Consider the following 22911-nt stretch of genomic DNA (forward strand, 5'->3'; position numbering starts at 1 on the left):
ACTCAAGTGGTAAAGTGCTAGCCTTGAGCTGAAGAGCTGAGGGACAGTGCCCAGGCCCAGAGTTCAGGCCCCATGACCGGACCCAAAAAAAAAATTTTTTTTTAACAACAAAAAAAAAGGTTAAATGTGGTGGTTCACACCTGTAATCCCAGCACTCAGGAGGCTGATGCAGAAGGACCTTGAGTTCAGAACCAGCCTGGGCCATGGTACTATAAAAAGAAAAATCAACAAATTGAAGAATACTAGGCTCTCATGAGACTAGTTTAAAAGGTTATGAAGATAAGTTAACAGAACACACCAAATAAGATTACAATGTGAAGTGTCCTCGATATGAAGAATACGATCATGACATGAAAATAAAATAATTAATAATTCACTTATTATACTAGTCTTACCTGCAAGACTGTTGCCTGTCTGTCCCCTGCTGGATGCTGCTACCTGTGTCCCATGAGGTTCTGTTCCAGGCTTTTCTCCACTGTCTTGGACACCTGGAAAGCTCCCCTACTGCACACAGCCAGGTCAGGGGACAGAAGCCAGGCCACTGAGAGCGTCCCCCATTCAGAGTTAGTCTTGGGAGTAAGCCAGGGAGACGACATGGGGAAGTTCCCTTTGCAGAATCAATCCCAGCAGTATCATGCAGAATCAAGAACTGAGTCACATCACTGAGGGCCTGGATCCAGCCTTGCCTGAAGGTGTTTCCAGGCAGGATTCTCTGGGACCAGAGCCACAAGCAAGGGTAGTTGCACCAGGACCCAGAGGTCAGCAGCACTGGGGAGAGGTGCTCATACACACACACACACACACACACATATACACATTTATATATATGTATATGTATGAACCATCTTGGCAGTGAGAGGTCTCTAGAAGCTTAGAGAGCACTTGAGCAGAAGGGACCAAACACCAGGGCTCAGTTACCTATTGCTGTGGAACAAACTACCCTGAAACTTCTCAGTGGAAGCAGAGACAGCACACGTGCTCAAAATTCTGTGGTCAGCGATTCCTGCTGGGCCCAAAGGGGAAGTAGCCATTCACCTGTCTACAGCCATGGGCTAGATTGGGGCAGTAGCTGGGGTAGCTTTGCTCAAGCCTGGGCCTCTGGGGGGTTCCTGGAACGGAAGAGGCAATTCCAGTTTTATGCACAAGGTGGCGCTGTTCCAAGACAGCCAGAAGCAGTGTGTAAGGGCCTGAGTCCCCTGGCCCCTGGGAGAAGGGGGGGATGTGCAGAGAGCTCAGGAGGGGTGAAGAAGCCTGGCCTTTTACAGGGGGCAGCGGAGGGCATCAAGGGCACAGAGATGGCCTCAGTCCTTCTACCTCCTCGCCTCCTGCTGGGACCTCTCTGGCTCCGGAAGCATTCTCCATCTGATGGAGAGTGACCCACGGGCAAGTGCAGTGCTATCAGCAAGGTGCATGCTGGACCAAGCCCCCGGACACTGCAGGGGCCATGCTCTTCAAGACCAGACCTTCGAAGAGGTGTTAAACGGAGGCGGTTGGGGTAGGCCTGGATCCGATCTGACGGCTGTCCCTGTGAGAAGAGGAGATTTGAACACAGGTACTGGGGGTATCTGTGCATGGAACAAAGGCCACAGCCAGGGGCCATCTGCAAACCCAGGACAGAGGCCTGCGAAGAAACAAACCCTGTTGTCACTTGGGACGATTCCTCCAGAACTCTGGGAGCTAAAGCACTGTTGTTTAAATCACCCCGCCTGTGGAAGTCATGGCAGACATCACAAATGTACATGGAGGCCTCTCTAGGCCTCTTATATCCTGTCCCCTGGAAGCCCAGGCCAGCCCAGCACAAACCCCACAGACTGACAGACCTGATGAGACTTGGGCCACCATGCTCACTCCTTCCCAGATATGGAGTACTTTCCCCAAATTCATCAACATAGTAAAATGGTTGCTTTAACCAAGTTTTAGGGGTTGTTTATTACACAGCAAAGCTAAGTTCCAGTGGCTCTTCTGGAGCAGTTACACTTCTTATAATTTCATACAAAAGGAGCTGGTGCACACCTGTAATTCCAGCATTCAGGAGGCTGAGCTAGGAAGATCCCAAGTTTGAGGCCATCCTGGGCTACAGAGTGAGACAAATACACAGAATACTTCTCTTTGAATATTACTAGCTTCGGCAGCACTGGTGCTGCCACCTGGTGGTCACCAGAAACACTGCAAGATATGCTGTTTCTTTTAGGAACATCTTACTTTCATTCATTCTACCAGAGTTCACCAGCTCTGATGGTGGTGGGTCAACTGTAGTTTAAAAAGCATGTCATAGCCAGATGTGGTACATACTTTTAATCTCAATACTTGGGAGGTTGACACAGGAGGATCTCAAATTGGAAGCTAGCCTGAGCTACATAGCAAGATCTCATTCTCAAACAAGCAAAACATAACATTACTGGTTTTTTAAAAAATATCCTTTCATATTACATCATGAAATTTCACAATTTCAGGCCAGGTGCTGATGGCTCACATCTATAGTCCTAGCTACTCAGGAGGCTGAGATCTGAAGATCGGGATTTGAAGCCAGTCCGGGTAGGAAAAGTCCCCCTGAGACTCTTATCTCCAATTAACCACTCAAAAACTGGAAGTGGTGCTGTGGCTCAAGTGGTAGAGCACTTGCCTTGAGCACAGAGAGGCTCAGGGATAGCACCCAGGTCCTGAGTTCAAGCCCCACAATCCACCAAAAAAAATTTCCACAATTTCTTATATTCTTTTCCCAAATCCAGACTTCTCTGAGAACTGATAGCTTGTTTTCATCAGTTTACAAGGGCTCACTCAGCAGCTAACCCTAATCTGAGCTGATGTGGGGCTATGACTAACCTTAATTAACCTTAACATTCTCAAGGACATCAGAATGTTTGGACAGGGGGCACTGCTGCAGACCTCCCTTGGAGGCTGGGGGCAGGGTTTGCATCAGAGTGAGCAGCAGCCCTCAAAGTGTGGCTTGCCAGATTAGGAGCAGCCTTGTCACCCAGGAACTGGAGAGAAATGGACATTTTCAGCACTGCCCCTGTGCCAGTGATGTCCCGCCCCCTGTAACTAGCCTTCCTAGTGATTTTGATTCAGCTCACTGGGTACAGTGAGCATAGGCACTACATTACACTTAGAAAATCCCTTAGCCTTCCCAACTCTTCCAGGGTTTAAGATAAGAGGTTGCTCTCAGACTTGTACTTTGAAATGTTCAGTGATGTTGAAGAAAGCCATGAAATGTTCATGTCTCAGAAAGGTAGGCAGAGGTTCCTTGCAGGAAGAGAGAAATAAGATCAAGTAATAACAGTAAACACTACTTTTACTCTCAGACATGGTGCCAAGTGCTTACACTCAGTCTACATCATGACTAGGAGATGGGCATTTTTATAGTCCTATTTTATGATTGGGGAAACTGAGGCAAGGGGCATGAGCAATGTCCAAAGCCCAGAGAGAGCCATCAACAAGTGCAGGGTACTTCAGGAGAGAAATATAGTCAATGTACATGCCCTCATTGTGTGTGTGTGTGTGTGTGTGTGTGTGTGTGTGTGTGTGTGTGTGTGTGTGTGTCTGTCTGTCTGTCTGTCTATGTACTGCTCCTGGGGTTTGAATTCAGGGCCCACATACTATCCCTGAGCTACTTTTGCTCAGTGCTAGTGCTCTACCACTTGAGCCACAACACGACTTCTGGCATTTTATTGGTAGTTTATTGGAGATATGAGTCTTGTGGACTTTCCTGCTCAGGCTAGCTTTGAGTCATGATCCTCAGATCTCATCCTCCTGTGTAGCTGGGTTACAGGCGTGAGCCACCAGTGCCCAGCACATGACCTCATTTCTTCTGCACTCTGATCTCTTCCTGGTTCTTCCCTAAAATGAGATCCCTATAACCATCTCCTCCCCAGTGGTTCAGAGTAAAGGAGAAAGACTAGATCTGTACCCCCCTATTTTAAATCTCTACTGCACATGTACATGTCACAAACCAATGCCACTGTGTTTCTGAAGTAACAAGACTGGAAGTATCCATTTTGACTTGCCATTTCCCATTGCATTTTCTGTTCTCCAGGTAGCTTTATCTCAGTTCATTTTCAGTTGTTCAGAATGCTATCATAGAAAAGGCTCCTTGGTTCATCTGTGCATTCCCCTATGGGCAGACTTTTAGGATGTTCCTAGTCTTGTTCTTACATATAAAGACAGAGTGGATATCCTTAGCTATCACTCCCTGCTCTGGAAGATGGGAGAATGTTCTAGGCAGGTCTTCCTAAATGTGGACTGCTGGGCCACAAGGTGTGTGCAGCCAACTTTCTTATATAATGCCAAATTTCTCTCCAAAATGACTTCTAGCGTTTACCTTCCTCTCAACGCAGGGCCTTCAGGTACCAATCTTAGCCTGGCAAAGTATTGACAAACCTGTCTCCCCCCCTTCCTCCCTCTCCCCCTTTTGTGCTGGTTCTAGGGCTTGCGCTCAGGGTCTCGTGCTTTTCCTTAGCTTTTTTGTTCAAGGCTGGTACTCTATTGCTTGAGCCATAGCTCCACTTCTGGTGCTTTTTTTTTTTTTCCTGCTTAACCAGAGATAAAAAGTTTCCTGGATTTGTCCACCTGGGCTGTCTCAAATCAGTATCCTCAGATCTCAGCCTCCTGAGCAGCTAGGGTTACCAGGCATGGGACGGCTGAGAAGGTTAACTCTGGCTATTCTGTTTGCATTTCCCAGTCATTTTGAGGTTGAGCATTGTCTTCCATCCAAGTCCCTTCTCTGGGGATGTACACCTTGCCTTCCTCCTTCAGCTTTGCCTAGGTCACTCCCAAGCCGAAGACCTTCTCTCCCCTGAGCTGAGGCTCTGGGCTTGATTTTGCCACTCAGAATAAGGGAACAACTTCTATGTGTAGAGATGGCAGCGAGTGACCATGGCTGCAGGCTGGAGGGTAACAACAGCGCCACCAACAGGACAAAGGTGGAAGGAAAGAAACCTCAGCATCAGTTGATGACTTCTGATATAGTATTATTATCTTGTTGTGTTTTCAGAACTGTGCATGGATGAGGAACATTTCCCTCCATAGAATTCCCAGCTGTGTATTATTATTATTTTTTTGTCAGTCGTGGGGCTTGAACTCTGGCCTGGGCGCTGTCCCTCAGCTCTTCACCTCAAGGCTAGCGCTCTACCACTTGAGCCACAGCACCACTTCTGGTTTTCTAGTGGTTTATTGGAGATAAGAGTCACGGACTTTCCTGCCCAGGCTGGCTTTGAACCTCGATCCTCAGATCTCAGCCTCCTGAGTAGCTAGGATTGCAGGCATGAGCCACTAGTGTCCGGCCCATGTATTATTTTGTCTTGTTTTGTTTTGCCAGTCCTAGCGCAAGAACTCAAGGCCTGAGCACTGTCCCTGAGCTACTTTTGCTAAAGGCTAGCACTCTATCCCTTGAGCCACAGCACCACTTCCGACCTTTTCTGTTTATGTGGTACTGAGGAATCAAACCCAAGACTTCATGCATGCTAGGCAAGCACTCTACCACTAAGCCACATTCCCCTGCCCCCCAGCCGTATAAAGGTGGCCGTTTTGTTCCTTCAGCAAACCCTCACTCTGCTCCTCCTTCGGCCCTGTCTTCACTGGACCCTGGCATCTGAACCATCCCAGTCTTTCATCAATGGTGCTGTCTGTATTAGTGGCCCAAGGCCACCACAACAGAAGACCACAGGCTGAGAAGGCTCAACAGCAGACACTTAATTTCTCACGATCCTAGAAGCTGGCAGTTAGACATCAAAGTGTCAGCAGCCTTGTGTCTTCTGAGGCCTCTTTCCTGGGCTTGCGGCTGGCTGGCTGCCTTCTTCCAGTGTCTTCAGCTGGCCTTTCTCTGTCTCCTCGTCCTTCCCCAGGAAGATCAGGGTTCCTGATGGAATAAGGTCCACTCACATGGACCCATTTTACCCTAGCTACTTTCACAACGTAGTTACCCTACCAGTCACCTTTTCATTGCCCTCACAAAACATGACCTTCCCCCCCCCCCCCCCCCCCCCCGCCGATTTACTTTATTGTTGTTTTAGAGGTGATAAACAGTGGGGTTACCTTTACATAGTCAGGTAATAAGTCCATTTCCTTTCACACAGAGTCACCTGTCCCTCATTCTCTCCCAGTCCCTCCCTCCCATCTCCACCCGCGAATTGCACAGTGCACTTTCATTGCTGTCCAGTGCGCTCCACTGCTGGACTTTTTCTCCCTTTTTCCTCGGATTCTGTGCCCTCAACCATCCCACAGATATGCATGTGAATATACCATATATAAGGTAAATTAAGAAAAAGTTCTTTGTTCCCATATCTTTAGTTCCTTTCAGTATGTATGTTTCAGTATGTATATTATTTTATATACATATGAAGAGGCGCTTGGGTATTGCACCTTTGTGATTCTCTCCTATCCTCATTTGGTCTCACTGTATGTATCTAGAATCCTGTGTAATTAAGGCTATGAACTTATAAAGAGGAAGGGTTGCCCTTGGTTCCCTAGTCTAAGGTCACGTGTTCCCATTACTTTGGTGTGGCGACCACCTCGACCAGCAAGGAAGACGCGACGCGGGATTCTTCTCAATGCGGTTTATTCAGGACCTTTTACAACATCTTCTTTCCCGCTTCTCCAGCCCGCTTCTTCCTGCTTCTCCCTGCTTCTCCCTGCTTCTCCATCCCCCCGCCCCTGCGCTCCGGTTATAAGCCTCCTGGATGGCCAATCCCGAAGCGCCACGTGGCATATACCGATAGGGCTGCAAACACGGAAGCAAACTAGGAGCCAAGTCATAGCCATATAAGGAGTTGTTTTTTACAGAGAGCACTCGTCACCGTCACCGGGAAGACGGAAGGCGGGAGCCCTGGCCATCTTAGGTTGCAGCCGCACCACGCAGCCCCGCCATTTTAGCTACAATGTTGCTTTTGCGGCCGTCTTTGGTCGTGGCTCCCGCAGCTCTCCACACTTTGGGCCTTCAGCAACAGAAGCTTAAGGTGGGGAAGCACTTGGGAAGGAGAACCCCGCAGTCACAAGCCAGGAGACATAGTAAAGGCAATGACCTAAGGGCCTCCCATTAGGTTCCACCTCTTAAAGGGCCACAGCACCTCCTCATGATACCACACAGGAGACAAAGTCTTTAATACCTGGGCCTTTGAGGACACTACATCCAATTAACAGCAAAGACCCCCCCCCCCATCTCCAAACATAGCCACATTTTGAGATGCTGAGTGTTAGGACTTCTCCTTGTGAATTTGGGATCTGGGGAAGACCGGCCATAACGCTGCCTAATAGAGAAGCAAAGATGGATTCAGCGATCACTACTGCAGGTAAAGTGACAATGTTGTCTCTTCTGCTCTGACCAAGTGGTTCTGGGAAGCCTCCCTTGAGAGGTGACATTTGAACTGACATGAGAGAAGAGTGGGACCCAGGCAAGGGAGCGGGAACAGGATATGTCGTGCGAATGATGATACCTCACTAGGTATGTAAAGACAAAGTCTTCAGTAGCACAGGTTGCCAGGGGGACGTGCAGGGTGACTTTGGACATGGTGACATTCTGCATCAGACACAAGCAATCCCAGCACTTCTTTTTTAAAAATGCAGATTTCCAGGCCAGGTGCAGTGGTGCACACTTGTAATCCCAGCATTCAGAAGGCTGAAACAGGAGGGGTGTGAATGCACGGCCAGCCTGGGCTATGTGAAGAGAGACTTTAAAAAAATCATCACAAGCCGGGCTACTCAGGAGGCTAAGATTATGAGGATCGAGGTTCAAAGCCAGCTCAGGCAGGAAAGTCTGTGAGACGCTTATCTCCAATTAACCGCCAGAACACCAGAAGTGGTGCTGTGACTCAAGTGGTAGAGTGCTTGCCTTGATCTGAAGAGCTGATGGACAGCGCCCAGGCCCAGAGGTCAGGTCAAGACCCACAGCTGGCAAAAAAAAAAAAAAAAAAAAAATCACAATTCAGACCCCAGGCCTGACCTCAGTCCAAGAGGAAGACCCAGAATCGGTATTTCTTTCAAGTTTTTCATTTTGAAAAATAACAAGCCTCTGGAGAAATGAAAAGTACAAGGACCACTGTATTTCTGACCTTCCCAGACCCACATCTAATATACACAGAACACTGAAATTCCACGTTGGCTGTGGTTCTTACAGCTAATTTTTTTTCTCTCCAAGATCCAAACGAGGTGCATATACCATGTATTTTTATGTACCTTTAGTCTCTTTTAATCTAAAATAACTCCTCACCTTTTTTGCTTTTTAATGAGACTAACTTTTAGAAAAAGAGGTCCCAGGCCTGTAGAATGCCCCATATTCTAGATTTGTCTAAATTTTCCTCCTCACCAAAATCAGGTTAAGTATTTGGGGCCAGATATGACGTGCATGGTGCTGAGTGCGTGTCATTGCATCATGACGGGGTTGGGGGAGGGGGGGAGTGGGGGAAACAATGTTGCCTTGTCTCCTTCCGCAGGAGTCTGCGTTGGGTCCTGGGTAAAGAGACCCCTAGCTCTGCCCAGGTAAAGGCACACATCCCCCTTTCTCGTTAGTAAGCAATCTGTGGTGTAATATTGTTTTTTTTTTTGGGGGGGGGGTGTCCAGTCGTGGGGCCTGAACTCTAGGCCTGAGTGCCGTCCCTCAGCTCTTCAGCTCAAGGCTAGCACTCTACCACTTGAGCCACAGCACCACTTCTGGCTTTTTTCTTTTTGCTTATGTGGTGCTGAGGAATCGAACCCAGGGCCTCAGGTATGCAAAGCAAGCGCTCTACCACTGAGCCAACTTCCCAGCCCCTGTGGTGTAATGTTTTGACCAGAGTGAATATTTGGCTCCCCAGAAACTTTTCTTTTGTCGGCCATGGGGCTTGAACTCTAGGCCTGGGCGCTGTCCCTGAGCTCTTCATGTCCAGGCGAGTGCTCTACCATTTGAGCCACAGAGCCACTTCTGATTTTTTGGTGGTTAATTGGAGATTAGTCTAAGGGACTTTCCTGCCCGAGCTGGCTTTGAACTGCGATCTTCAGAACTCAGCCTCTTAAGTAGTTAGGATGACAGGCGTGAGCCACTGGTGTCTGGCCCCAGAAACTGTGTTACTCCATGACTTCAGCATCTCCTGGGGATGGCTCCCTTCCTCAACTAATTATATCGGTGATTGAAGAATGGGATCTCAAGCCAGGCACCAGTGGCTCACGCCTGTCATCCTAGCTACTCAGGGGACTAAGATCTGATGATCCGGGTTCAAAGCCAGCCAGGGCAGGAAAGTCCGGGAGACTCTTATCTCCAATAAACCATTCAGAAAACTGGAAGTGGTGCTGTGGCTCAAGTGGTAGAGCACTCGCCTTGAGCTGAAGAGCTGAGGGACAGTGCCCAGGCCCAGAGTTCAAGCCCCAGGACCGACAAAAAAAAAAAGAATGGGATCTCTCTTTACGATTTGTATTCAGTTATTTATGGAGCAGTGCGGAAGCTGGAACTCTGGGCCTTAAGTGCTCCCCCAATTGAATCTCATCTCCAGGCTCTTTTTGCATTGGTCATTTCCAAGGTCTTGTCTTGCTTTATGCCCAGGCCAGCCTAGAACTGTTATCCTCCTAGTTTTGTTTATTCCATGTTTGCTGGGAAGCATGCCACCACTCCCAGCCATTGTGCTTCTCCCATTGCTGGGATGACAGGCATGCGCTACCTCAACCAGCAACTGGTTGAGATGGAGTCTCTCAAACTTAAATTTTTTTCTTTAAGCTTAGGCTGGCCCGGGACTTAGATCTCTCTCTAAAGATCAGGGATCCTGGTAGCTAGGCATATGGACTTGTGCCACTGAGTTCTACATTTGAAATGGTTCCATACCTCAGAGGATTTGGGGAACCCCACTTAAGGCAAAGGAAGGGGTGCTGGAGGATGAGAGGTTGCTGCCAAGATTGTGGTAGGTGTTGGCTGAGGTGTGCTGTTCATCAGAGTTGGTCAGAAGGCATGTTCCTGGGCCTGTCCCACCCCAAGGAATGAGGAAGGGGTGCAAAGGGGTGCCCAGGAGGCAGCACTCAAAGTCTCCCACCTTCTCTTCCCCAAACAGTCCGTGGCTCCCCCCAGAGTAAGAAATGGGGATTCAGGCTGGGGTCTTGAACCCTGGAGCTAAGCAGTCAAGTTGCATCTTCAACATACTTGTATTGTTTTGTCCTGTTTGGGGGAAGCCATATTTGGGTTAAAGATCAATCTTCATTGATTCTGTTTCAAATGGTCTGGGGTAAAGTCTGGGCCTCAAACGATCTTAAGCTGCCCCAGTGTGGTGGGACATACCTGCAATCCCAGCACTCCGGAGGCTGAGGCAGGAGGATCTGGAGTTTGAGGCCAGCTTTTGCTCCATTAGTGATGCTAAAGCAGGAAGGCTGACAGTCCATGCACAGGATTCCCCATAAACTTAGTGTAAAATGAAAACCTAGGGGGAAAAAAGGAGCAAAAAGTGAAAAGCAGACCATTCGACTCTTACCACCCTGTCCTTGGCTAGTCCCAAATGTCTGGGGCTCCCTCCATACCACTTACGGGGCTCCCATTGTATGCAGATGGCTTTGGAGAGTGGATAAAAGAGGGTGAAGAAAGGTCACTTCCCTCAAAAGCATGGAGACATGGGAACACACACACACACACACACACACACACACACACACACACACACACACACACAATTGGAGTTTTGCAGAGCAGGAAATGGGCACTGCCGAAAAAGGAAATGACTGTCCAACCATCTCCTCCTGCTAGGGTGTGAGCCAGGACTCGCTGACATGCCTTTCACCCTGCTTGGCTGGCCCAGGCTTATTTCAGACCACTGGGCACTCTTGCCTGGTCTGGAGTCACCAGCAGCATAGAGACCAGAGCCTCGATTGAGCAAGGCCTGAGCACCTGCTGAGGGGCTGGGCGCTGGTGGCTCACATTCATAATCCTAGCTACTCAGGAGGCTGAGGGCTGAGATCTGAGGATCATGACTCTAAGCCAGTCCGAGCAGACTCTAATCTCCAATTAACCACCAGAAAACCAGACGTGGTGCCTTGAGCAAAAACTAAGCTCGGGGGTACAGTACCCAGACCCTGAGTTCAAGCCCTGTGACTGACAAAAACAAAAACAAAAAATAAATAAATAAAACAACTTGCATGGAAACCTAGCTATTCTGGAGGTTGAGAGAGATTGAGGCTAGCCTCCATGGGAAAGTTCAAGAGAAACGACCTCAAAATTAACAAGCAGAAACATGGCTGGGGGATGGGCCCAAGTGGTAGAATATCTGCCTAGCAAGTAGAAGGTCCCAAGTTCAAACTCCAGTACCATACACATTTAGAAGTAAACAAAAAAGTTTTAGTGAAGCTGGTTGGGTGGTTTGTTCTTGTACTTGAGAGGCTGAGGTAGGAGGATCATAAATTTGAGGCTAACTAGGCTATGTTATGAAACTGTCTCAAAGGAAACAACCAGCCAAACCAAAACCAGCAAAGCACTTATGGAGATGTAATCTACATGCCATGTATTTATACAGTTCAGGTCTCTTTTTAACTGCATTCCTGGTGATACAGCCATCGCTGGGGTCAACAGAACATTTCATTACCACCTTCCCCCTCCCCCCCCCAACCCGTGACACTCTCCCAAGTGCGAGACAATCATGACCTGCTTGCTGTCTCTATGGCTTTGCCTGCTCCGGACATTTAAAAGAGAATCTTATGACATGTGACCTTGAAACCTGTTGCATTCATAGTTCTGCTCATCTGTACTATGTTGGGTGTTAGCACTTGGGGCTTGAACTCAGGATCTTGTGTTATTGCTTGGTTTCTTTGCTCCAGGCTGGCATTCTATGGCTTAAGCCATGCCTCCAGCCTGGCTTTTTGCTGGCTAAGTGGAGGTGGAGTCTCTTAGGTCTTTCTGCCTGGGATAGCTTTGAATCTCGATCCTCTGGATCTCAGCCTCCTGATTAGGAAGGATTATGAGCCACCTGCCTCTGTCTTGGTTTTTATTTCTTGCAAGTGCATACCTAGGAGTGGAAGAGGTTTGGAAGAGAAGTCCCCCATCTACCCCCCCCCCCCGCCTCCCATGTGTTTAGCATGGAATCCTACTGTTGGGGGAGGATCTAATTTCCAAAAATCGTTATACTGTGGTGAGGTATTGGGGAGCTGAGACAACATACAGCTTGGAAGGGACAAAGTTCAACCCATGACATACCTTTTTGCTTTCTTGGTAGTGTCCTTTGGAGCATGAAAATTTCAGTTTGTTTTGTTTTTAATCAGGGCTTTGCTATTTATCCATGTTGGCTTTGAACTCTATCACCCTGCTCACTTAGATTACAGGTATGAACTACCACACAGGGCTAAAAGTTTTCACTTTAATGACATCCTGTTCATCATTTCCCTCCTTTGTTGCTTATGCTTTAGGTGTCATATCTCAGAAACCATAGTCTAATCCAAGGCCGCACAGATTTATGCTACAATAAATCAGGTTGCCTTGTGAAAGTTAAAATGTGTTTGTGACTTTAACTATCACTATTCCACAATACTGTGAAATATGTGAAATTTACGTAATCACCTAATCTCAATTAAAGAAAAAAAGTGAGAGAAGGGATGAATTAGGAGAGATGGGTAACAATGTTATCAGACACTGTACTCATATACTGTTTTGTAGAATGGGAACAGCTTTGTACAACTACTTAAAGATAATAATTAATTAATTAAAAAATAAAACAGTTTTATGGGCATATCCTTGACAGAAGTTGACTTTTGCATATGGTGTAAGGAAGGGATCCAGATTCAGTCTTTGGCATGGGGCTCTCCAGTTAGTTTTCTATTTATCTGGATGTCCATCCTATCTTTATCACATTGTCATGCTTAGTGTAGCTCGGTTGTAAGTTCAAAATTAGGAAGTGTGAGTCCTCCAGCTCGTTCTGAGTACAGTATACTTTCACCTCGTGTTATCAAACACCTCTTGGAAGAAACATGAATGAACAGGCATCTTGGGGGCTGGGGACACCCCTGCCCTTAAGGACTTCATTTCAGGAACACAGGCTCCAAGTTCTATCCCTGCCTTGGAGAGACAATCGCCTCCTTCCCAGCCCACAGCTCCCCAGTCAAAATCAAAGGGAACAGGCTGCAGGCAACAACAGTCCCCTTGGGTTATTTTAAACATCACATTAAATCTCCTCCACCTGTTCCCTCTCTAATTGCTCCTACTGAAATAGTGTCATTCACAACTGGATTATTAATGAACTGAGAGGGAGGGGGCAAATGAAGGGTGGAGCTCACAGGACTTGGGGGGAGACTGGAATAAGCCCCACCATGGTTTCTTTTCTTTTTCTTTTTGTTGGTTGTGGGGTTTGATCTCTGGGCCTGGGCACTGTCCCTCAGCTCTTCAGCTCCAGGGTAGCGCTTTCTGAGTGGTTTATTGGAGATAAGAGTCTCACGGATTTTTCCTGCCCGGGCTGGCTTTGAACCGTGATCCTCAGATCTCAGCCTCCTGAGTAGCTAGGATGACAGGCGTGAGCCACCGGAGCTGAGCCAACTGTGGTTTCGTGTTCCTCCAGGGGGAAGTCATTCAGTTTCCTGAACAATCAGGAATTCACTAAGCCCAGTTGGTACTATCAGTCCCAACAGAATATTGATTAGTAACGACCCAGAGTTTTCCAACTCAGGGTGCTGTGAACCCAATTTAGCTGGGTACCATCCCCAAACTGAAACCACCTGGTTGGCCCTGGGGTGCTGAGTCTAATCTGGGAGCCAGGAAGAGCTCAGGAAACAAAGCCCTTGCTGGAAAAGAGAACCTATTGTTCAGCGAGTGGTCAGCGAATGTGGATTCCAGAGGATATTTGGGGGGAATGGAGTTTGCTTTTTCTTTCTTTTGTTTAACTTTCCCTGTTCTTCCTGGGGAAGGAGAGGAGGAGTTGCTGCTGCTCCAGGGCCACTTAAAGACAGTTAAAAACGTTGTCGCGAAGCAGGCCTACGGCTCCAGAAGTGGCGTTAACATACGTTCTGCGTTAGCCAGAAACCTCAGGCAAGCAGCAGGGCCTGGGTCTAGGTCTAGATCAGCGGGCCTCACACCACGGCGCGCACGTCTGCGGGCCACTTCCTTCCCCCTTCGCTCCACCTCCTTTCCAGAAAGGGGACACGGTGGGAGCCCAGGTCGCAGGTCACTTGTCCCCCTGTTCACACTTGTCTTGCTCTCCTCCGGTGACACACCTGCCCTCACAAACCTGTGTCCATCTCAACACCTAGTCTGGCTCCTGGACGCCGGGGTGGGGGCGCTGGGGGTCCTCAGACGCGGGCTGCAGTGGACCCTCAGGTAGGAGCCTGGGATCCCTGGCGCAGATCCTTTTCTGGGGTGCTGGGATCAAGGTTAACCCCAGAGGCTCCACCGTACGCATCTGTGAAATGGGATCACGAATACATTCCGTGTGGAAGGGAAGCTGATCTTCAAAGGAGAAGGATTCCCTACCTCGGCTGGCAACCTGAGCTCCTTTCAATTTCCTGCTGCGGCGGCGGCAGCTCGAACCCGAGGCCCCAGGCCGCGCGCGCCGGGACCCTTCCCCGCCCCGCGTGCGGCGGCTGGGGCGGAGCGCGCCCACCTCGCGCCCACCCCTTCCCGCGAGCCCAGGCCCCGCCCCGGGGAGGAGCCGGGAGGCGGCGCGGAGGCTCGCGGCCGAGCGCAGCCGGCTCTGTCGCCGCACCAGCAGCCGCGGCTCGGAGACCTGCAGACCCAGCAGGGGCCGGGAGCCGCCCGGGGCAGGGCTCGGGAGAGCGGGTGAGTAGCCCGGCGCCGCCGCCGCCGCCGTCTCCTTCCTGGCGAGCCTGCGGCCCGACCGCACGCGGGGAGTGGTGATTTGGGCCGGGAAGGTGGGCTCAACCTGGGGTAACCTGGCTGGGGGCGAGGGGCGCTTGCACGAGGGCGGGCGTCTTGAGATACTGGGTGGGGGTGGCGCTGGGATGGCGGGCGCGGGGCCGGGGAGTTGGTCTGGAGTGGGGGCGTCCTCGCGCGTCTGGCGTGGGGAGCGGGGGAGCTTGGGCAGGTCTTTGGCTGGGGCTGTGGTGGTCGGATCTTGGAGCAGGGAAGAGCATTCTGTGTCCATCGCTGCCTGCCAGCGGCCGGAGCCTCCGCGCGCCGAGCACCTCCAGCGCCCGGTCTCCCAGTCCGGATGGGGGCGCCGCCCCCTCGCGTGGCAGCGCGTGGTCCCGGCGGGCGGCAGCAGGACCGACCGGCTCCTGCTCGGGTGGGCAGGCGCCCCTGGGCGCAGATCTGCCGCTCGCCTGCAGGACCTTCCTGGCTGCTCCGCCTGCCCCGGGGAGACCCGGCGCGATGGCTCCCCGATCGCTGCACCGACCGCTCCCCCGGTCCCCGCGCGCGACTCCCGCGCGCCGGCTCCCGCAGGGAGGAGCGCCCCTGGGCGCCGAGGCCGGGGGAGAAGCCGAGCCGTGCTCCCCGAGAGGTCGCCCGGATCTAAGGAAGAGGGGGGGGGGTCTTCCCCAAGGTCACCCGGAGCGCCCAGATCGCCCCGGGTGGGGACGGCGTGGAGCGCGAGGCGTGGGCTACCCGCTTCCCGTCGCGGTGCGGCCTCCCTTCCTCCGTGTTCCCCAGGGCGCCCCGGCCTCGGGCTTCACGCGAGGCGCCGGTGATGCAGCGCCCGGCCCCCGGGGGCGGGTAACGGAGTCTGGGCGAGCTGTGGATCTGGTCTGGGGAGGGGGGCAGCGGGGCGCAGCCGGCTCGCGCCAGGCCCGGGCCCCGAGGTTCGGCGGCACCTCGGGGAGGGGGGGCGCGGAAGGAGAGGGAGGCGGCGGCGCGGCGCTGCTCGGAACCGAAAGCCGAGCCTCTGGCGCGCCCATGTGATTAGATCCCACATAATGGGTCCCTGTTTTCGCTGTCACAGCTCCCCGCGGCCCCGGAGCGCCAGGTGCGGCCTCTGAATCGCTCTCTGTGGAGGACCCGGGCGCTGGAGGTACCAGGCGCCCTGCCTCGGGGCTGTCTCCGCATAGGGCCTGCGTTCACCGCTTCGGGCCGCCGGGGTGCTCCCCGGGGTGTCCTGCCATTTGCTGCGGCTGGGGGGAGCACGGGAGACGCGACCCTCCCTCTGCGAAGCCGCCTTCCAGGCTGGTCAGCGCTGCCAGCGCGTAGCTGGCCGTGTGCTGGTGGGCACCGCACTTGGCCTCCCGGGCCTCAGTTATCTCTTAGGAATGGGGTGAGCCGTCAGGCTGCGGGGGTGATGCGCGGCCTCGGGGCGGAGCGCTGGTGCGGTGGAGCCACCTTCGGGGCTGGTTGGAGAGGGGTGGGGCGTGTCTCTTAGGTGCGGGAGTGGGGCCCTGGTGGGCCGTTCTGGAGGGGGTCGGGGGAGTTTCCACGGCTTCCTCCCTCGGCCCTGTCACCAAAGAGCCAGCTTGCAGGAGGCGGCGGGGGGGGGGTGTGGAGACACGGTGACTCCTTCCAGCGAGCCGCCTGCCAGCCCGCCCTTTCCCCCCACCCCCACCCCAGATCCTCCCTCTCTTTCTCTCCCACCTGTCATCCAAATCCCATCTCAGCCGCCTCAGTCCCTAAGATGCTGCAGGCAGGGTGTCAGCGTGACCCCTTTGGGACCGAGAATGCTCTTCACTGTCAGCTGGGGTCTACCCAACAGGGGGCCTCCTCCTCACACCCTCTCGCCGGCCCCAGCCTCTGGCTTGTTTAGATTGAGGAAGACCCATTTGATCCTTCCTTCCTCTCTTTTGGTCTTGTGAGGTGACACTTGTAGCTCACGAGCCAGACTTCTGTTGTTCTCTGGACCTTCCCTTCTCTTGCCCTGGGGCAGCCAGGCTAAAGCCTGATGCCCACTCAGACTTTGCTCCCCCTGTTGAGGGAGTTGGAGCCCAGGTTAAATTCTAATCCATTTGCTAAGTCTTTGGTGGAAGCTGAGCGGCTGGGAGGGGAAGCTGAGGCAGGGTGGTGGTTTCTCCTAGGGCAGGACTTTTCTGCACAGTGTCGCTAGCCTCTGGAAACTTTCACTCCAGGCTCTTCTGGACTCCCGGGGGCTCAGCCAACCTGGTTTAGCAGATTGCAAAGGCTCACACACCTGGATTCAGGTATGGTGCTGGAACGCACAGCCACCCCTCCCTGATAACCATGTCCTCTTCTTCCACCCTAGCCAACCCCCCAGGACACTTGTAGAAGTTGTTAGACATCCAGCCCAGAGGAGGGTATAACCTTAGACCTAGCACATCTTAGAGATCAGCTTTCATGGAGGATGTGGTTGAGCTTCTCTCTAGCAGAAGGCAGCCAGTTCGAAGAACAAGGAAGCCAGGCAGGTCTAGTTGAAATGACGGATAGCTCCGAGACTGTAAGCTCTTGAGGCCCTGGGTAAAACGCTCTTTCTCTCCCCAGCCCTAGTTTTCTTACCTGTGAAATGGGCATCACAGCAACGCCTCCTTTATGGTTTGTAAGGCTTGTGAGACCACAGCATTCAGGAAGTGCTGGAGGAGTGAAGGAGGCAGGACCTGGAGCAGGTAGGTAGGCAGGAAGTGACTCTTCTCACCGCTGCCCCCACTTCCTGCTTTGCACTGCTTCAGTGGCATTGGTGGTCAGTGTCTCGTCTGTCTCTTGCTACAGGGGCAGGAGAAGTCTTAGCTCGAGTGGGGGAGTCTTTCTCTTGTGAATGAGAGTCTGGCTTGAGCCTTTCCCCAGAGAGTCTGTGAGCAGCCTCTTAGCCTTTCCCAGCTAGTTGCCATTTCCCAGGGCTCATTGATTCAGTGAGCAGACATTGAGTCCATTCCAGACCTCATGCTTAGCAAGGGGTTTTAAGACGTGCCAGGCAGTTCTAAGATCTCTTCTTGGAAGCAAAACAGGTGTGGAGATAGATAAGGAACCCTGGGGAATCAAAGCTTCCATGGGAAGAAGATGGAGTTAGGATCAGGAGGAACAGGTGGGCTCAGGCTGCCCACGGTATGAACCTTCACCTGGTCACAGGGTGATGATGGACAGTTTCCTTTCCTCTTGTGTAGACCAGTGCAGATGTGAGGAGAAGAGACACTGTGGTTATCAGCCCAGCTCTGGGCCTTCTAGTGCTTACTCGCAGATGTTAGTTGCTATTATGATTAGTCTATTATTACCAATAACAGGTGGGCAAAATTGGCTGCGGGAGCACATTTGAGCCCGCAGTGACAGTCTCCCAGGTGGTGGGTAACAGAGTGGGTAGGCGGCCTGTACAGGGAGAACCATGCGTGTCAGGGCACGCAGGCTGGGAAGAATGGAGTGTCTGGTGAGCTGTGGGCAGGAGTTGCAGCTGAAGCCCAGTCAGCACCAAGAGCGAAGGAGGCTGGGGCAGGAGGAAGGCCAGGAGGGAGGCAGAGGTCATCCTGCCAGTGGCTCTGAATGTTCAATGCTTGCTGACCCAAAGCAAGAGCCTGCAGTTTGTCAGGTGGCAGCTTGATCTGGAGGACTGGCTGATCACAGCACCTGAGAAAGCTCAGGATTCATTTTTTTGTGTGTGTCGGGGAAGGGCTGGTCTACATTCATCTGTCAATGTATTCCCTGTTCCCATCAGCCCAGCCAGGAAGCACTGAGATCCCCTTCTTCCTGAGACACCTTTCCAACTTCTGCTTCTGGCTTTCTCTTCCTGGGACTCTTGTTTCTTCTAGGAAGGAAGATGGCACCGACTTAAGTGTCCTTACCTAACTCCTACTGATCGTGTTTTACTGAGTGACTTTCTGGATGCTAGTCAGCTCATGGTCTTCTCTTGCATTGTCCTCGAGTCCTTGCACCAGTCTAGAGAAGTCGATCCACCTACCCCCCAATGCACAGAGGGGAAACTGAGGGACAGAGGATGAGGCCCTTTGTAAAGGACATGATACCCCCCCCCCATGTGACTCACGTTGGAGAAATTTCCAAAGGTACTATGTGCTGGCCAGGTGCAGTGATGCGCACCTGTAATTCTAGCATTCAGGAGGTTGAGGCAGAAGGATGGAGCATTGGAAGCCAACCTAGCCTACATAATAAGATGTCTTGTGCTGTCCTGTATCATCTTCTTCATGTTCTTTGGAAATATCCAAAACTGACAGCAGAATGGTCTGCTTCTCCTGTTCTTCACCCTTAGGTGCTAGGCTTTGGAGATGGGTCATAGTGAGGTGTTGCTCTGGGTATCTTCCTGAGTACCGTGGTGACTGTGGGGGGAGATGTTCTTGGATATCTCAGCATGCAGAATGGCATTCCTCAGCCCACTGGTATCCCACCAACATGCCTTAATATAGGCCATTTGTAGCTTGATTGATATGGCAGGTGGTGGCCAAGCCCCCAGGTGGCCCCAGGGAGGAATGAATCTTTTAGGATGACTGCTCTCAATATCATGTGACCTCAGATCTTGCCTGTTACAGAACACATCCAAACAAAGTCTCAGATTACCCTTTGCGTAGGGGCAAAGTTTAGCTCCAGGGTTCAAATCCTGATTCTGTTTTCCACTAACTTTTGTGTCTTTGGTGATTTCTTTGCATCCTTGAGCCTCAATTTCTTCATCTGGAAATACAGACCATATGGATTACCTATCTATCTATCTATCTATCTATCTATCTATCTATCTATCTATCTATCTATCTATCTGTCTGTCTGTCTGTCTGTCTGTCTGTCTGTCTGTCTGTCTATATATATACACGTAAGTGTCTCTCTCTCTATATATAATGTATTTCACATACACAGTGCTGAGTTGTCTTGAGGACTTGGAATCCTAGGTAAAATGCTGGGCTTCTAAATTACAGACCTAATGTCCACCAAGTTTTTTGTTTTTGTGTATGGTACTTACCATAACTATGGTTATTTGGTTCTATTCATTGCTAACCACTTTTCTTTTAGCCTTCTGTCTTATGTACCAGAGCCATAGTTCACAACTGGGGACAATATGCCCCCAGTAGGGATATTGATCAACATCTAAAAATGTCTTTGGTTTATCCAACCCGGTTAGGAGGGCAGAGGGGGAGGGGAGCTATTAATACCTTGTAGGTAGAGACCAGGAGTGCTGCTAAGTATTCTGTAGTGCATAGCACATCCCCTCACAACAGCAAAAACATGTATCTACTTTCCAAATGTCAGTAGTGCCAAGGTTGAGAAAAGACTACAGGGGACTGCAGGTGCCCGAAGGGCAGTGACTGTGTCTGAATCATTCAGCTCTGTGGCCCCAGTTGTCCAGTGCAATATCCAGCACACGGGAGAAAATCAATATACATTAAAGGAATGAATGAGGACTTGGAAGGCTTTATGTGCCCTGGACTCCCACGATTTGGCTCATGGAACAATCTGAATGGGACAGAAGAGATTGAGAGGAATCTGAAGGATGAACAGCCTGTTGTTAATTGAGGCCAAGGACTTTGAGAGCAAGCGCTCTGATCTCTTTTCCCAGCAGGTGTGTGGGGCCCGCTTAGTATCTTCATGGTTGCTGTACAGCCTCTGCATTCTGCCCACACAGACACAGGATCCACCTAGACTTGAACGAGTGGGCTGGGGCAGGGGATATAGGTGCTGACAAGAAACGCCCTGTTGACTGGACCCTTGGGATTTGCCAAGCTGGGGTGCAGCTGCCATCAGCTTCCTGTTTTTTTTCCCCTTTCTGGTAGAATGGAGGAAACTCACTGAATGGCTATTTTTCCACTGACATTTACAGCAATGTGATAGGCCTTGGATTAATGAGGTCAGGCTACAGTGTGAAATCTGCCTGATAACTTGAAGCTTGGCCAACAGGAAGACATGACTTGTTTTCTTTGGGCTGTTTGATGTTTCTCGATGGCTTTCGGGCAGGGAAGTTGGTGGAGGGGTGTGTGTGTGGGGACTCTATTCAAAAGAAAGCAGTGGTTGATGCCTTGGAAGTACCAGGCTGGTGTTGCCTCTTTCCCCAATTTACTGGAAAGGCTTCTTCTAATGCAGATTTCGAAATAAATAGCTTGCTATAGCAAAGGTTCACTTTGAGCCCTGGCTTATTTCCAGGCAACATGGACAATGTAAAGGGCCACTCTTTGTGGTGTCCACAGGGATTTGAAGGTTGGCCCTGGAGATGCTTGGACAGGTAGGTGTGCACATCCAGGCGAGCTTAGTCCTACAGAGGCAGAGGTCCAAGCAGATGGCTCAAGCTGGTTCATCAACCATGTTGCCATTCCCATCCGAATGCAGAACTGGGTTTGGCAGGGCTGGAGCCGGAGCTTCTGCATTTCTGGTTGGCTTCCAGAGTGTCATCCCATGGGTCTGTGAACTGTGGCACGTAGTGGAGGCATCTGGGAGCCCTGACTCTACAGGTGAGGGTGACCCACTCAGGCATAGAAGCCATCTGTTCTGGCTGTGGGTAAAGTTGCAGATGTTAGCTGTACCCCTTCACGGTGTGCCCAGGCCTGGGATTGATCAGGAGCAAAAGAGAGCTTCTAGAACATTCCAAAACATGTGTCCAGGAGCACACTGTTCTTGGGTCAGCTGTTCACTTGGGATTTGTTAAGAGCACAGGACCCAGGTCCCAGCCCAGCCCACATGCATCAGAATAGGCCAGGGTGGGGCCCTGGGAATCTCTAGGTGTAGGGGAGGGGAGAAGGGAGGAGGAACTGGCACCCAGTGCCGGTTCATTGCTCAGCAGGACCGGGGTTGGGTTGCAGGGTTGTGCATGTGGGGGTGGGGGGTGGAGGGATGAAGATGGGGGTGGGGTAGGGGAGTGGTGACTGAAAGCCAGGCTGCATTTTGCTTGCTAGGCTTTGCACCTTGCACAGATGCCACTTGAAGGAAGAAGCCCCTAGTGATGATCATTAATGCTTGGTACTTAATGTGAGCACATTCAATTAAATCCTTTGGTCTACCTATCAACTCTTTATTTATTTTTGTCGGTCATAGGGCTTGAACTCTGGCCCTGGGTGATATTCCTCAGCTCTTCAGCTGAAGACTAGCACTCTACTATTTGAGCCACTGAGCTACTTCCAGTTTTCTGAGTGGTTTATTGGAGATAAGAGTCTTACTGCCTTTCCTAGGCTGGCTTGAACCACAATCCTTATATCTCAGCCTCCTGAGTAGCTAGGATTACAGGCTTGAACCACCAGCGCCTGGCCACCTATCATCTCTCATTCTCTCTCTCTCTCTCTCTCTCTCTTTTTGGTTGGTCATGGGGCTTGAACTCAGGGCTTGGGTGCTGTCTTTGAGCTCTTCAGCTCAAGGCCAGTGCTCTACCACTTGAGTCAGAGCACCACTTCTGGCTTTTTCTGTTTATGTGGTACTGAGGGATCGAACCCAGGCCCTCATGCATGCAAGACAAGCACACTACCACTGAGCCACCTTCCCAGCCCCACCTATCAACTCTTAAAAAGTGCCAGGTAATGACCCGACTTGACTGCTCAGGATGGTGGGGCACAGAGAGGTTCAAGGCCATCTGCAAGGCCGCACAGCCAGTACATGGCAGTGAGGATTTGAAGCCAGTTCATTTGGCTTTAAAGTCCTTGCTCTTAGTTATTACAGCTCTTTTGTGTACGCGGGGTTGTCCCTAGCCCTTCCTTCAGATGCAGGAGGCTAACAGCAACTGTCTCCCTCAGCCTCTCATCCTTTTTAATTGCTGCCTACACACCTTCTGCAACCTTTAGTAAGTTGCTTGGCTTCCATTGCTGAGCCTCAATTTCCCCTGTGCAGAATTTTCCCGTGTAAAGTAGGAACACAACGGTAGGAGACGCACATGATTAAACACGTAGTCTTTGCCTGGCAGCGAGGATGTACGTGCTATGTGCAGTGATCATTCTTGCATTGTTGTCTTTAAAGTCCCCCGGGAGTGGCTGGAGAGCGGAAGAAGTGAGCAGAGCACTGTGCCATGGTATTCCTAGAGCTGGACCATGTGCTCTTTACCAGGTGACTCATGCCCCTTCTTTACCTGGGCACTTGGTAAGGCCTCAGTGTCTGGGCCAGCCCAGTGAGTTCTCTGAATGTCTCGATCGGGTGTCTCAATCCCAACCTGGCTTGACTTCTTATCACCCAGTCACAAGTACAAGCCATTCTGAACCCTA

At 51.1% G+C, this 22911-nt stretch overlaps 1 protein-coding gene and 1 long non-coding RNA gene across 6 annotated transcripts in view; one reads left to right on the forward strand and one right to left on the reverse strand.

Moving 5' to 3' along the window:
- Positions 1-6591: 6591 nt before the first annotated feature.
- On the reverse strand, positions 6592-17391 carry LOC138804073 (uncharacterized). 2 transcript variants are annotated; one of them, XR_011365159.1, is made up of 3 exons: positions 17309-17391; positions 10229-10367; positions 6592-7881 (listed from the first exon to the last, which is right to left on the reverse strand). It is a non-coding gene; the product is annotated as an uncharacterized lncRNA (long non-coding RNA). The 2 variants fall into 2 exon arrangements; XR_011365160.1 differs by lacking the exon at positions 6592-7881 and adding an exon at positions 8576-10108.
- Positions 14608-22911, forward strand: part of Ppp1r16b (protein phosphatase 1 regulatory subunit 16B) — a 97783-nt gene continuing 89479 nt past the window's right edge. The window contains exon 1 of one of the 4 annotated variants that reach the window (XM_069988347.1): positions 14608-14692. The gene's annotated coding sequence lies outside the window, so the exon portion shown is untranslated. Of the gene's footprint in view, positions 14693-16918; positions 16996-22911 lie in introns of those variants that run through there. The other 3 variants (XM_069988349.1, XM_069988348.1, XM_069988350.1) reach the window with 3 other exon arrangements.

This window comes from Dipodomys merriami, unplaced genomic scaffold (genome assembly GCF_024711535.1).
Source record: "Dipodomys merriami isolate MVZ:Mamm:240054 unplaced genomic scaffold, mDipMer1.0.p SCAF_354, whole genome shotgun sequence".
Taxonomy (NCBI): Eukaryota; Metazoa; Chordata; class Mammalia; order Rodentia; family Heteromyidae; genus Dipodomys; species Dipodomys merriami.